At 38.7% G+C, this 11,547-nt stretch overlaps 1 long non-coding RNA gene across 1 annotated transcript; it reads right to left on the bottom strand.

Moving 5' to 3' along the window:
• Positions 1-3,412: 3,412 nt before the first annotated feature.
• On the bottom strand, positions 3,413-10,807 carry LOC139077788 (uncharacterized). Its single transcript, XR_011530286.1, has 2 exons — positions 10,724-10,807; positions 3,413-3,565 (listed from the first exon to the last, which is right to left on the bottom strand). It is a non-coding gene; the product is annotated as an uncharacterized lncRNA (long non-coding RNA).
• Between the last annotated feature and the right edge of the window lie 740 nt (positions 10,808-11,547).

Genomic DNA, 11,547 nt, shown 5'->3' with positions numbered 1-11,547 from the left:
AGGTAGTAGATAACAGGTAAGCCTTTGACTTAGTTCTCAAATCTCCCCCAGGGAATGAAATACGTGCACATGAATTCAGATGCTACTGGAGAAATCAACACTCAACTGAAATACCCTTATTCTGTATACAGCTGTTGGGGGGATTATTACCAAGTATGGGTTGGGTTTTAGTGGAAAGTGCACTGAAATTACTTAATGTGGTCTCAAATCCTCGTCTTACCACTGGCTAGCAAGTTGCCTCATTTCCTGAGGTCAGTTTCCCAATCTATAAAATATAACCCTTAATGCCTATCTAATAGAAGCTGATAAAAACACAACGAGAAGATGGATGTGATTGTGGAGATTGAACCTCACTGCGATTTCTACATGAGCTTTGGAGTCTGTCTGCTTGGGGTGAATCCTTTCTTCATCATCTACTAAATGGCTGACCTTACAGTTATCTCTCCGAATTAGTTTCCTAGGGCTGCCATAGCAAGTTACCATAAACTGGATGGCTTAGAGCAACAGGAAATTATTCTCATTGTTCTGGAGGCCAGAAGTGTGAAATCAAGGTGTCAGCAGGGTTCGTTCCTTCTGGGGGCTCTGAGGCAGAATCTGTTCATGCCTCTCTTCTAGCTTCAGGTAGTTTCTAGCAGTCCTTGGCTTCCTTGGCTTGTGGCAGCAAAAGTCTAGACTCTACCTCTATTTTCACTTGGTGTTCTTCCCTATGTCTCTTCTCTGGGTGCGTGTGTGTCTGTCTCTGTGTGTCTTCTCCTCTTCTCCGCAGGACACCAGTCATATTGGATTTAAGGCTCACTCTAGTCCAATATGGCCTCATCTTAGTTAATTACATCTGCAAAGACCCTATTTCTAAATAAGGTCACATCCACAGGCACTGGGGGTTAGAGCTTCAACATATCCTTTTGAGGTACACAGTTCAACCCACAACAGGCTACCCGCTTTTCCAACCAACAGTTGAACCCAATTCAGCCAAGTTTTTGACCACTTCATAACAAGGGTCATCTTCCCTCTGGTATCCAATAACATGTTCTTTATTTCCTTCTAAGATCTTACCAGAAGTACCTTTAACATGCATATTTCTGTGATTCTCCAAAGAATCATTTTTCTTACTTGTAGAATGAGAACAATATCCATGTTTTGGGATTGTTGTGAAGATTAAATGGAATGATCATAAAGAATGCGTAGCCCAGGAAATGGCACTTTACAGCTGCTAAACGAGTGTCGGCTTTTATTTATTAGGTTGAATCATATAAAGTTGATATTCTATAGATTGCAAATGGTTGAATATCAGCAAATCCTTGTGATATAAATTTGAACGATATGGAATTGCCATTTTTGTAGGTCAAAACAGTCAAATTTCAATAATTCCATTTGGTTTAATCTAATACTTTATAATAAATAAAATGTTGATGTACCAAGGTAAGGTATCCTTATTAAACCATAGTATTTTCTTCTTGAAAAGCACCCCAAGGAAAACTATTTTCAAGCTAAGACTTGTTATTATTAGTTTTATTAATTGTTATAATTGGATTGTTAGATTAGTTAGTTATATTAATGCTTTATTGCGCTATTTTTAAAAACAAGTGCAATTCAACTTTTTGCTTATTGGTTGTCAAATATTTGGTAAAGAAACATGAAGCATACATTCAGCCTATTGTTTAATGATTAGTAGTATCTGTCACTGAATCAGAGGCTTCTTAAATTAAACACATATTTAAGTTAGGATGAGAGCTGTCATCGCCTCGCCCCATTTGGGGAGACAGTAGTTTCGCACTCTGATCTTCATCATTGTTTTAGAACTTGAATTCAGATAGTGAAAAACAGGTAACCAAAACACTTTGCACAATACTCTTCCAGTGGTCACCTAGATTATTTATTTTATAGAGGCTCTGCCCAGGAGAGGGGAGAACTGCCATTAATATAAAAATCCAACGCTACTGGAATTTTCTGTGGAGATAGTGGTAAAAATGGAGTTGAGGGACAAGTTGCAAATTAAAGTGTCTTGTTCAGCGTCCCTTAGGCAGCAATGCAGGCAGAAAATCAGAAATTGAAGTGAGAGATTGTGAAAAAGTAGGAAAGAAGCATACTAGAATATGTGTATGCATTAATAGATTTACCATTCAGAAGGGTGGGTATGTAGTGCCCAAGAATCTTAAAAGATTACTGGTTTAATATAGAAAACTTGTAAAGCCTAAGACAGGATGGATGAAAGGAGTGGGAGACATATGAGGCCCTAAGAAGAGGACTATGAAAAAGCCAAGAAAACATTCATTCTTTCAACAAAATTTCTTGAATATCTTTGACGTGCTAGTTGACTAGTGAAGCTCCTGCATACAGCAGGTTCTCCAAAAAATGTTTGTTGAATGAATGTGAAAAATGAAATAGGATAATATGAATCTGACTCAGGGCAAACTTTCCAGTCATAGATTTTGAAAAATAAAAACTTGCAATCCTAATTTCAAAATAGGCAGCCAGAGCTAGAGGTCAGATTGTATAGGAGAAAAGAACTGTCTTAGGGCTCAGACAGATTCAAGTTCAAATCCTGGATCCCTTTCCTAAAGTCTGGATGAATTGGTATAATCGCTGCTTCCATTACTGAGAGCATCCCCAGTGAAATGGGTGGTAGCTTTCTTTTACAATGCGAGACAAGAACACCAACCTCTTCTAATTTTTAAAGACTTTTTCTTATAACTTTCATACAGTTCCTCTTTTTATTAGTTGCCATTTCTCTCAAATTCATTCTTCTTATGATCACTTTCATTGGATCACCAATGACAAGGTCAATGACGATGGGGATATGCTTATTATATCTGCCCCTGGTGTTTTTTCATCTTAAAAAAAACGTTAAGCGAAATAAGCCAGACAGAGAAAGACAAACTCTATATGACTCCACTCATAGGTGGAAGTTAACATATTGACAAGGAGAACTGATCGGTGGTTACCAGGGAAAAGGGGGGATGGGGGGAGGGCACAAAGGGGAAAGTGGTGTACCCACAACAAGACTAACAATAATGTGCAACTGAAATCTCACAATGTTGTAATCTACCATAATATTAATAAAAAAAAAAGTGAAAAAAATGCTTTTAAAGGTTTGATGTGTACCCACCTCATCAGGTTATCAGGTCTAGGTCTTGACTCTGCCTTGGAAACATATCTGCCAAATATTCTAACATGGTCTTTGAAAAGATTAAGAGGAACTAAATAGCTAACATCCCTATCAAATTGAACTTTAAAATACTTTCTAATAATAATGCTAATTTAGTCATCGATTTAATGAACATCAATCAAAAGAGGCAGTGACTAGCCAGCCAGCCTAGAAAAACATCAGTCATGTTAACTGGGAATATTTGTATATAAAAATTTGACATTAGTTGATAGGAACATGACACGGTAACCTCTCTGGAGGCTTCAATCGCATTCACAGATTTATTTCTGCTGGTGACATAGCCTGCTCCTGAAGAGAACATCCCGGACAGCCAAGCTGATGCTTCTATGAAACAGCTTGTCATTCAGCACTGAGGTTGAATTTTGTCTTCATGATCTGTATAATTTCTGCTCCATGTTTCTTTAGGAGAGATAACTTAGTCATTAATAAGCATGCAAGCTAAGGGGCATCCAGAAGGATAATCAATTGTCAACTCACTCAGAAAGTTCTATGATCAAAAGACCACTGATAAGGTCCACTTTAGGTAAAATGGTAAATTTGTACCTACTGCAAACTTAGCTGTAATTGGGAATCTTTTCCTACCTAAGAAACTGTCAAGCTTTAGTGTCAGTGGAGCGGTTTAGTGCCTGCCCTTGAAGTCCAGCCATGATTTGTCCTTTTTGGGGTGTATCTTTATTGTAAACCTTTGTCCTTTGTCTGCAAATCCGCTCCCCCAAATGCCAATTCAAACTTACCTTCTAGGACTTAGTCCCTCAAAGCTTGCTCTCTATTTTCTGTAACAACAGGTAGTTATTGTCTAACTTGTGTAGTCTCAGGCATAAGGCATGCTGCAATCCTTAGAACCTAGAGTGGCAGCACACATGAGGGTCAGGGTGGGTTTGGGGATGCGTGGTGGACCTGATGTCTTGTGGACGCCTACAAAGTTCACAGATGTGCTGTGTCCAAAGAGGGGAGTGAATACAGATGTGATAAAGTCAGTCATCTCCTGGATAAATTTTATTCCTCTGGAGAAAACTCATGGGTTATCAGTTATTTAGTTTAGTTTGCCTATTGGATAAGAAATTAGTATAACTAACAATGGATTAAGGTGGAGGATTTATAGTCATAGTGTGCAGATTAAGTTCACAAAGATAAGGCCTTGAAGGCTCACTAAACCTTCTTATTTGTAGTCAAGATAAAAAATTAAAGAGTTGTTTTTTAATATTGCCTTTGAAGTACTTATGGTGGGTGGCAATATATACAAAACACCAGACACACATATTAATTATAGTGATGTTACTATAAGAGGCTATACTACAAACACTGTGTTCAATGGAAATGATTGGTGAGTTTAGCTTCTAATTATTGAATTGATAGGGACAAATTCAAAATTCTACTAATATATCAAGGTTACTTTATATGACAAATAAAATATTTATGAGTTGATATGAAGTTGACATACATGCATTTAAGAGTATTCGTTTTCTTATTCACTATGCTCTGTCTTTTCTTTTCTTTTCTTTTTTTTTATTGAGGAAGATTCCCCCTCAGCTAACATCTGTGTGAATCTTCCTCTATTTTGTATGTGGGTCACTCCTACAACATGGCTGCCAATGAGTGGTATAGGACCATGCCCGGAAACTGAATCTGGCCGCCTCAGTGGAGCGTGCTGAACTTAACCACTAGGCCACGGGCGCAGCCCCTATTTGTCTTTGAATAGTCCTTAAGAACAAGGGCTTATTTCATTTTTCTTCTAAATATTTTTAAATGCCTTGTGCATCTATAAGACTATGATTACAGCAAAAAATACACATACTCGTCTATGTGTAATTTTACAAGAGGACGAATGCAGATGGGATTCTAACTAGAACCATATTTATAGAGTAAGTAGATCATGTAGGTTTGCTTTCTTGGTGAAGCAATGTGAGGGATGGCTTAGGACAAATGGTCTTATAAAGACAAAAAATGTTTTGCTGGAAGACACCATGATCTCATTACTCAGGAGAAGAGGGCCGGGTAAAGACATGTGAGCACCTTTAAATCCCCCCTCATCCTAAGCCAGAGTAGGGCTATTAGGCACAGGCAGGAATGGGAGTCACACCTGAGGTAGAACTGGAAGACCTGATTTTGCCTCTTGCAATTGTCATTTGTTTTCTGGCCTGCAAAAATTGTGTCCCTCTGGATTTCTTCAGAGGGGATGACTGCTTTCTTATTCTACTAGAAGCCTGCTTTCCAAATTGTTCCCAGAAGAGCTCACTACTCACATCTCTAGGGACCCAATGGAGCCCCAGGGTGAATTTCAAGAAGTAATTGGGGATCACAGAATTAATATTCTTTATTATTAAGTCCTAAAATGTTAAGTGAATGTTGTATCTGCTCTGAAGTATAACTGGACACTGATAGCTCTCTTGTGTTTGTGGTTTTGTTTTAATATGTTTTCTTCCCAAAGAAATTCTAGGGAACATCTTCTTGTGTATACTTATAAATTTATCTTTTATATCAGGAGGCCGAGGACAGCCAGTTAATGAATTGGGTTTGGAAGGGTAACTGGGACAGATGGATCGTGGCTACCAAAGCACTTCCAGGGGCTGCTAATACGCAAATAGGCCAGGAAATTATTCCTGTTCTTGTTTTCTTAGAATACGTATTGGCTTCCTAAGCTCTATATAATTCAAATGAGGTGTAGCTTGAATATTAGTGGTCAAATGTGTTTGTTCTAGAATTAGATAACAGCTAATTTTCTTAGGTTTCACTGCATATATAAATCCTGTTGATTTGTGAGTCTGAGGTTTTCACTAATTTTCTAAGCAAGCGTGCCTTGGCTGACTTTAATTTTACTTGTTATTGCACGACATCGTAAGCTAGAATGGAGTTGGCTGGTTTTGATTTCATGCTTCTAATTGGAAATTGCATTGTGGAAATGAACTCATCACAACAGGTAAATAAATTTGACCAACACATCAGGTTGGCACCTCCAACATGCCTAATGCAATGGAAATGTCTTCTCTGGGGTGCACAGGCATCTGTGACAGTTAAAGATGAGTTCCCTTGTTCCTTGGTGCCTTAGCATCTAGTTTTAACTACCCCTGAAAGGAAAGTCCAGAAAGTGTGTATGCTGCCCTGCAGATCAGCAGGGCGCATTCTCTCTGGGCTTGGAATGCAATGAGTCCACTGATAAAATTTTCTTAAAATTATGGACAGAAAATTATGGACAGATGTTTTCTACAGGATCCTAATTACCTAGACTGCCGATATGAAACCACTATACCACAATATATGTGGGAAAATCTGATTAATAATTTTAGAAGTAGCAGTTTTTTTGAAGTTTGAAAAATGAACTTCTGTTTTCTGGTGAGGGAGATTGGGCCTGAGCTAACATCTGTTGCTAATCTTCCTCTTTTTGCTTGAAGAAGATTGCCCCTGAGCAAAGATCTGTTACTAATCTTCCTCTTTTTGCTTGAGGAAGATTATTCCTGAGCTAACATCTGTGCCAGTCTTCTTCTCTTTTGTATGACGAACACCACCACAGCATGGCTTGATGAGCAGTGTGTAGGTCCACATCTGGGATCCAAACCCACGAACCCTGGGCTGCCAAAAGGGAACACGCAAACTTAACCACTACACCACGGGCCAGCCTGACATTTTTTTTTTTTTAAAGATTTTATTTTTCCTTTTTGTCCCCAAAGCCCCCAGGTACATAGTTGTGCATTTTTAGTTATGGGTCCTTCTAGTTGTGGCATGTGGGATGCCACCTCATCATGGCCTGATGAGCAGTGCCATGTCCGCTCCCAGGACCGGTGAAACCCTGGGCCGCTGAAGCAGAGCGCTCAAACTCAACCACTTGGCCACGGGGTCAGCCCCCCCGACATTTCGTTTTTTAAACCTATCCGCAACAGTCCTGCTCTCTTTCTCTTCCTCTTTTTTTCAGTCTTTGTATTTTCTATCTCTTCTTTCAACCCTTGGTTTTGTCCCTTTTTTTTCCCCTTCCACAGTAAGCACTTTGCGGAACAGAGGTGTATACCAATAAAAGAGAGGGTCATAATAAGAGGCTATACTATGTATTTTGATTTATTTTTTGTTTGAATTATGTTGCATATTTTCACATTTATTTTGAAAATTTGGCAAGCTGAATTTTTAAATTATTTTTCTCAGTTTTTTCCCCACCAAAAATCAGTAACTCACTTAGTATAGATGTTAAAAATGTTTGTTTCTGGATTGAACTAACTTAAATGCATTACTGATCTCTGCATTTTAATTGTAAAGGTTTTTTTTTTGTCCTAAAGTAAGGAGGAAGAAGTTGGCTCATCAAATAGTTTATAGGCTAAGCAGAGAACTGGATACAGGTTATGAAGCAAAAATGAGATGTAAAAAGAAAAGATTTAGGAAAGAAAAGGAAAGAAAAGATTTAGGAACGAAAAGGAAAGAAAAGATTTAGGTCTAGCGAATGGAAAAATAAGAGGCGGGCTGGAGGAACTCAAGATCATGTGCCAACATCTCTTCTCATATTTTGGAGAGCTGGATTCATTTAAAGGTTCTAAAACAGGCTGGAAACTATGGTTTTCAAATCCCTTTTACTCACAAAATTTTTTCATTAAATGAAATCTTGAACAGATTCTAATATGTTGAATAGATGAAAGTGATGATAGTCAGGTAGAGCCCCACTTTCTTGGCCTCCTGTGAAAGTGGTTTCTGTCTGCGGAGCACAGCTTGAAAATCACTGTGTTAGCCATGCAGTCTAATTTTTTTTCAGAAAGCAAAGTCAATATGACTAATTTTGGTCATCACCTAATGGTGAGGTCTTTACCCAAGTGAGATTAAACACTCGGGGGGATGCCTTGCTGGACGCTACAGGGCATCCTTGGGCAGTGCGAGCACATACCTGAGTCAAGGTGCAGTGTGTGTTTCTGGATGGTTCATCAGGGCTGGCAGAAGAGGACCTCAGGGAAACAGAAATGTGATCATGTCTAAACCATATAGCCTTCCTTCCTGTAAGCAGTAGTTAAGGTCCTAGTGTTTTCTGAGGCAGAACTCACCAGCTATTCCTGCTGCCCGAGATGATCTTCCTCCAGTCTTTTGAACGATTGCTTCTTCTTGTCCTTCAAGTGTTAGATCATGAGTCACCCACTCAAAATGGCCCTTCCTGACTTCTCTCCCTCTGCCAGTCCCTCTTCTTCCAGTTGCATTATTAATCTCCACCACAACATCCTGTTCATCTCTTTAGAGACTTTAAGGAGAGTTTGAGCTTGTTTAGTTTTGGTCTTCCTCACTACAATGTAATTTCTGTGAGAGCCGGGACCATATTCTGTCTTATTCACTCTTGTAATTTCAGCACCTGGTAGGTTCAGTGTCTGGTGCATGGTAGACATTCAATAAATATTTGTTGAATAAGTGAATGAGATATTTTACGTGAGAGGTATGAAACATAATGGAAGCTCCTAGAAGACTCAGTGGGGACATTTCTTTGGGCAATTTCCCAGAAGAAAGAAGTATTGATTTTTTGGAGTGTTTTTACTAAATAGAGAAACTTTGTGCATCAAAGCATCGATGGTAAATAAGTCAATGCTTGTAAAGCAGAGTGTATATATAGGTTTTTAATCAATCATCCCTGGTAAAGGAGATACAAAGGGTTAGAAAAAACACTAAATAGGATAATAAGTTTAGCGGGTCAAGATATAGTATACGTATTTTCTCTTTTCCTTTTCTTATTATAACCAAGTTACATTAAAATTAGTGACATATATGTTCATCCTAGAGGGAGTGCTCTTTTTCACTGCTCACCTTCTGGCATGGTACTTGATATTACCTGGGAGTAAATGTTCCCCTTCTGAATGATCATACTTGAGTCCCTAGCAATCTCCTGTGGATCCCTGCAGGGCTAACGTGGGGGATCCTGACGAGGAGGATGTAATGCTGTGCAGAAAGGAGACAGAGCACCATGATGGTGACCCATCGGTAGAAGGGTGTGGAGCTAAGGAAAATGGTTTTTATAGGCACGGGACACTTAAAAGAAAGTGGGAAGAGTTGGTTCTTCTTGTTTACGCATATTTTGAGACCATGGAGTTTATTCACATTTCTTTTCAAGCTGTGATATTTTAAGGGAACAAGACTTAGTTATGACCATGTGAGTTAGTAATTTTGGAAAGAAGATGGGAAGAGAAACTAATAGTCATGGAGTGCCTGCTGGGTTCTGTGCTAAGTACCCTTACACTCATTATCTTCTAGAAACACCAGACGGAGGCTCAAGTCTATACAGCTGACACCTAGACCTCAGATTCCTGGCAGTGAGATATAGATTGGGGGAAAGCTTCATTTGTTACCATCACACCCTAGTTATAAATGATATCAATGTTTGACTTTTCCACTTAACCAAAAAACAGGAGTTAGAATTTTAGCTTAGCAAGATTTTGGTATGAACTCTGAATTAACATGTCAGTTAGGGACTTTTTTCCATTATTGTGAAGAGGGTTGGGGCAATGATGAGTTATGACAGAAAACTATATCTGCACATGATTCTACTTTTTTCTTACCTGATAGATACTACAATTGTATTTATTGCTACAATTTCTTTTATTAGACGGCTATTGTTAAAGTAGGAATGGGTTTTTACTTTTGTAAATATAAGTGCTTTGAGAAGTTTACTCTATCTCCTTTGTGTACTGAAAGCAATCAAAGTTAAATAGTGTGTATGTGTTTTAAATTATAACTGTGCAAGTCATTAATGATTAAACAATACTTGAATGTGTGAGCTTCTGATTTACAACGACAGAATCCAGATGATAGAATTTAGAAAATGTAATCTGAAATGTAGGCTTATAGAAATCAGTCTCTAATAGCAAAATAAACAAGGGTATGATAAATATAACACTGCATCTGATTGAATGGTTATGGAATGTTGGCATTTGAGTTAGCTTATGTAATATGGAAGTACTCAATATTTGGCTATCCTATGGATACAAGCTTTCTTCCTGTTCACACTGCCTGCCTTCCTTTTCAAAAATTCCTATAAGCTCCCAAACTTTTATATGGTCTTTGTGAATGTTTAAAAGTAAATCACACAACCAGAGACACTTACAACTAGAATATACAGCTATGTACTGGGGGGCTTTGGGGAGAAGGAGAAGAAGAAGAAAAAAGATTGGCAACAGATGTTAACTCAGGTGCCAATCTTAAAAAAAAACAAACAAATCAAATTTACTTTTCTTATTTTTGAAAATCTGTGGCACCCATTAAGCCCTTGAGTCCCACCCTTGTTGTGTGGCTGGAGATGCACTGAAGAGTCCCAGGACCCAAGTGATGCCAGTCCTGCAAGCCCTGGTGTGGCCAGAAGCTTGATGTGTCCTGTTGTCACCTTGGTCAGTCAGCCTAGTCCAGGCCAGATCAGTGCCTCTGATCTAGAAACCCACGCCTACTTTTCATCATTGCATCATGTCATTGGAAGGAAAGGCATCCCTTTCAGCATCCAACCCTCCTGTCCACACTCTTTTCACTCAGGAAGATATTAAGGCACAGAGATCTAAGAAGAACTCTCCCTAGAATAATTTGCTGAATCAAAAGAACACCTTGGTTTCCTTGCCTTACCAGCCAGGACACATTCCATTCAGAAAGATCTGTCCCCTCATGCTTGGTGCTTTTCAGTACTCCTCGTTCAATCACATCTCCTCTGCTGTTCCCTCAAGACACTCAGGTTCTTAGAATTCTCCTAAATTCCAGACTTTTGTGATCAATACACTTAAAGAATATAGAAAAATGAACCAGGGCTGGTGTTTAAAGCCGTATCTCTTTCTGCTCTAATGTAGCACTTGGTTACTCCTAAAACTGTCTTGGACTCTAATTTCTTGTTCACTGGGACCACTTTGCAGCCTTCTTTTCTCCTGACACCTAAAGCTTCCTCAGAGTGGGAGGTAGGGTGGATAGATTCTTACATTCTAACTCAGCTTTGCTGAGGACTGTGTTGGCACTGTGAATCTGTGGTTCAGCAGAACTGGTTCTAATGAATTATCCATTAGGTTTAGGCTTGTGTATTGATTTTTAAAAGCATGCTCTGCTTCTTTCAGATCCTGAGATTGTGAACAAGTGATTATATTCAATGCTGCATAAACTTGCTTTTACGTGTTTTTAAATGAACCGTTATGACACAAATTACCTTGAAAATGTAATAGTACCAGGTCAGATGTTAGTATCCTTTCGGATTCTGTCATCAATTATATGTACAGATTATGGTTGAGTAAGGGTCATTCCTACTAACTAGTTCTGTCAGATATACTGTCAGGCGGGAGAGTTGCTTTAGAATGCAGTGTAGTTTAAGGAAAGGACATCCTCTTACAAATCTGTCTGTGAGGTGGAAACTATTTGCATTAACATATTTATTTATTCATGGATTTTCCAAAGCACAGGGAGAATGA

The sequence above is a fragment of the Equus przewalskii genome, chromosome 20, assembly GCF_037783145.1.
Source record: "Equus przewalskii isolate Varuska chromosome 20, EquPr2, whole genome shotgun sequence".
Classification (NCBI taxonomy): Eukaryota; Metazoa; Chordata; class Mammalia; order Perissodactyla; family Equidae; genus Equus; species Equus przewalskii.
The sequence above is the reverse complement of the archived record's forward strand: the minus strand, read 5'-3'. Positions and strand labels throughout refer to the sequence as shown.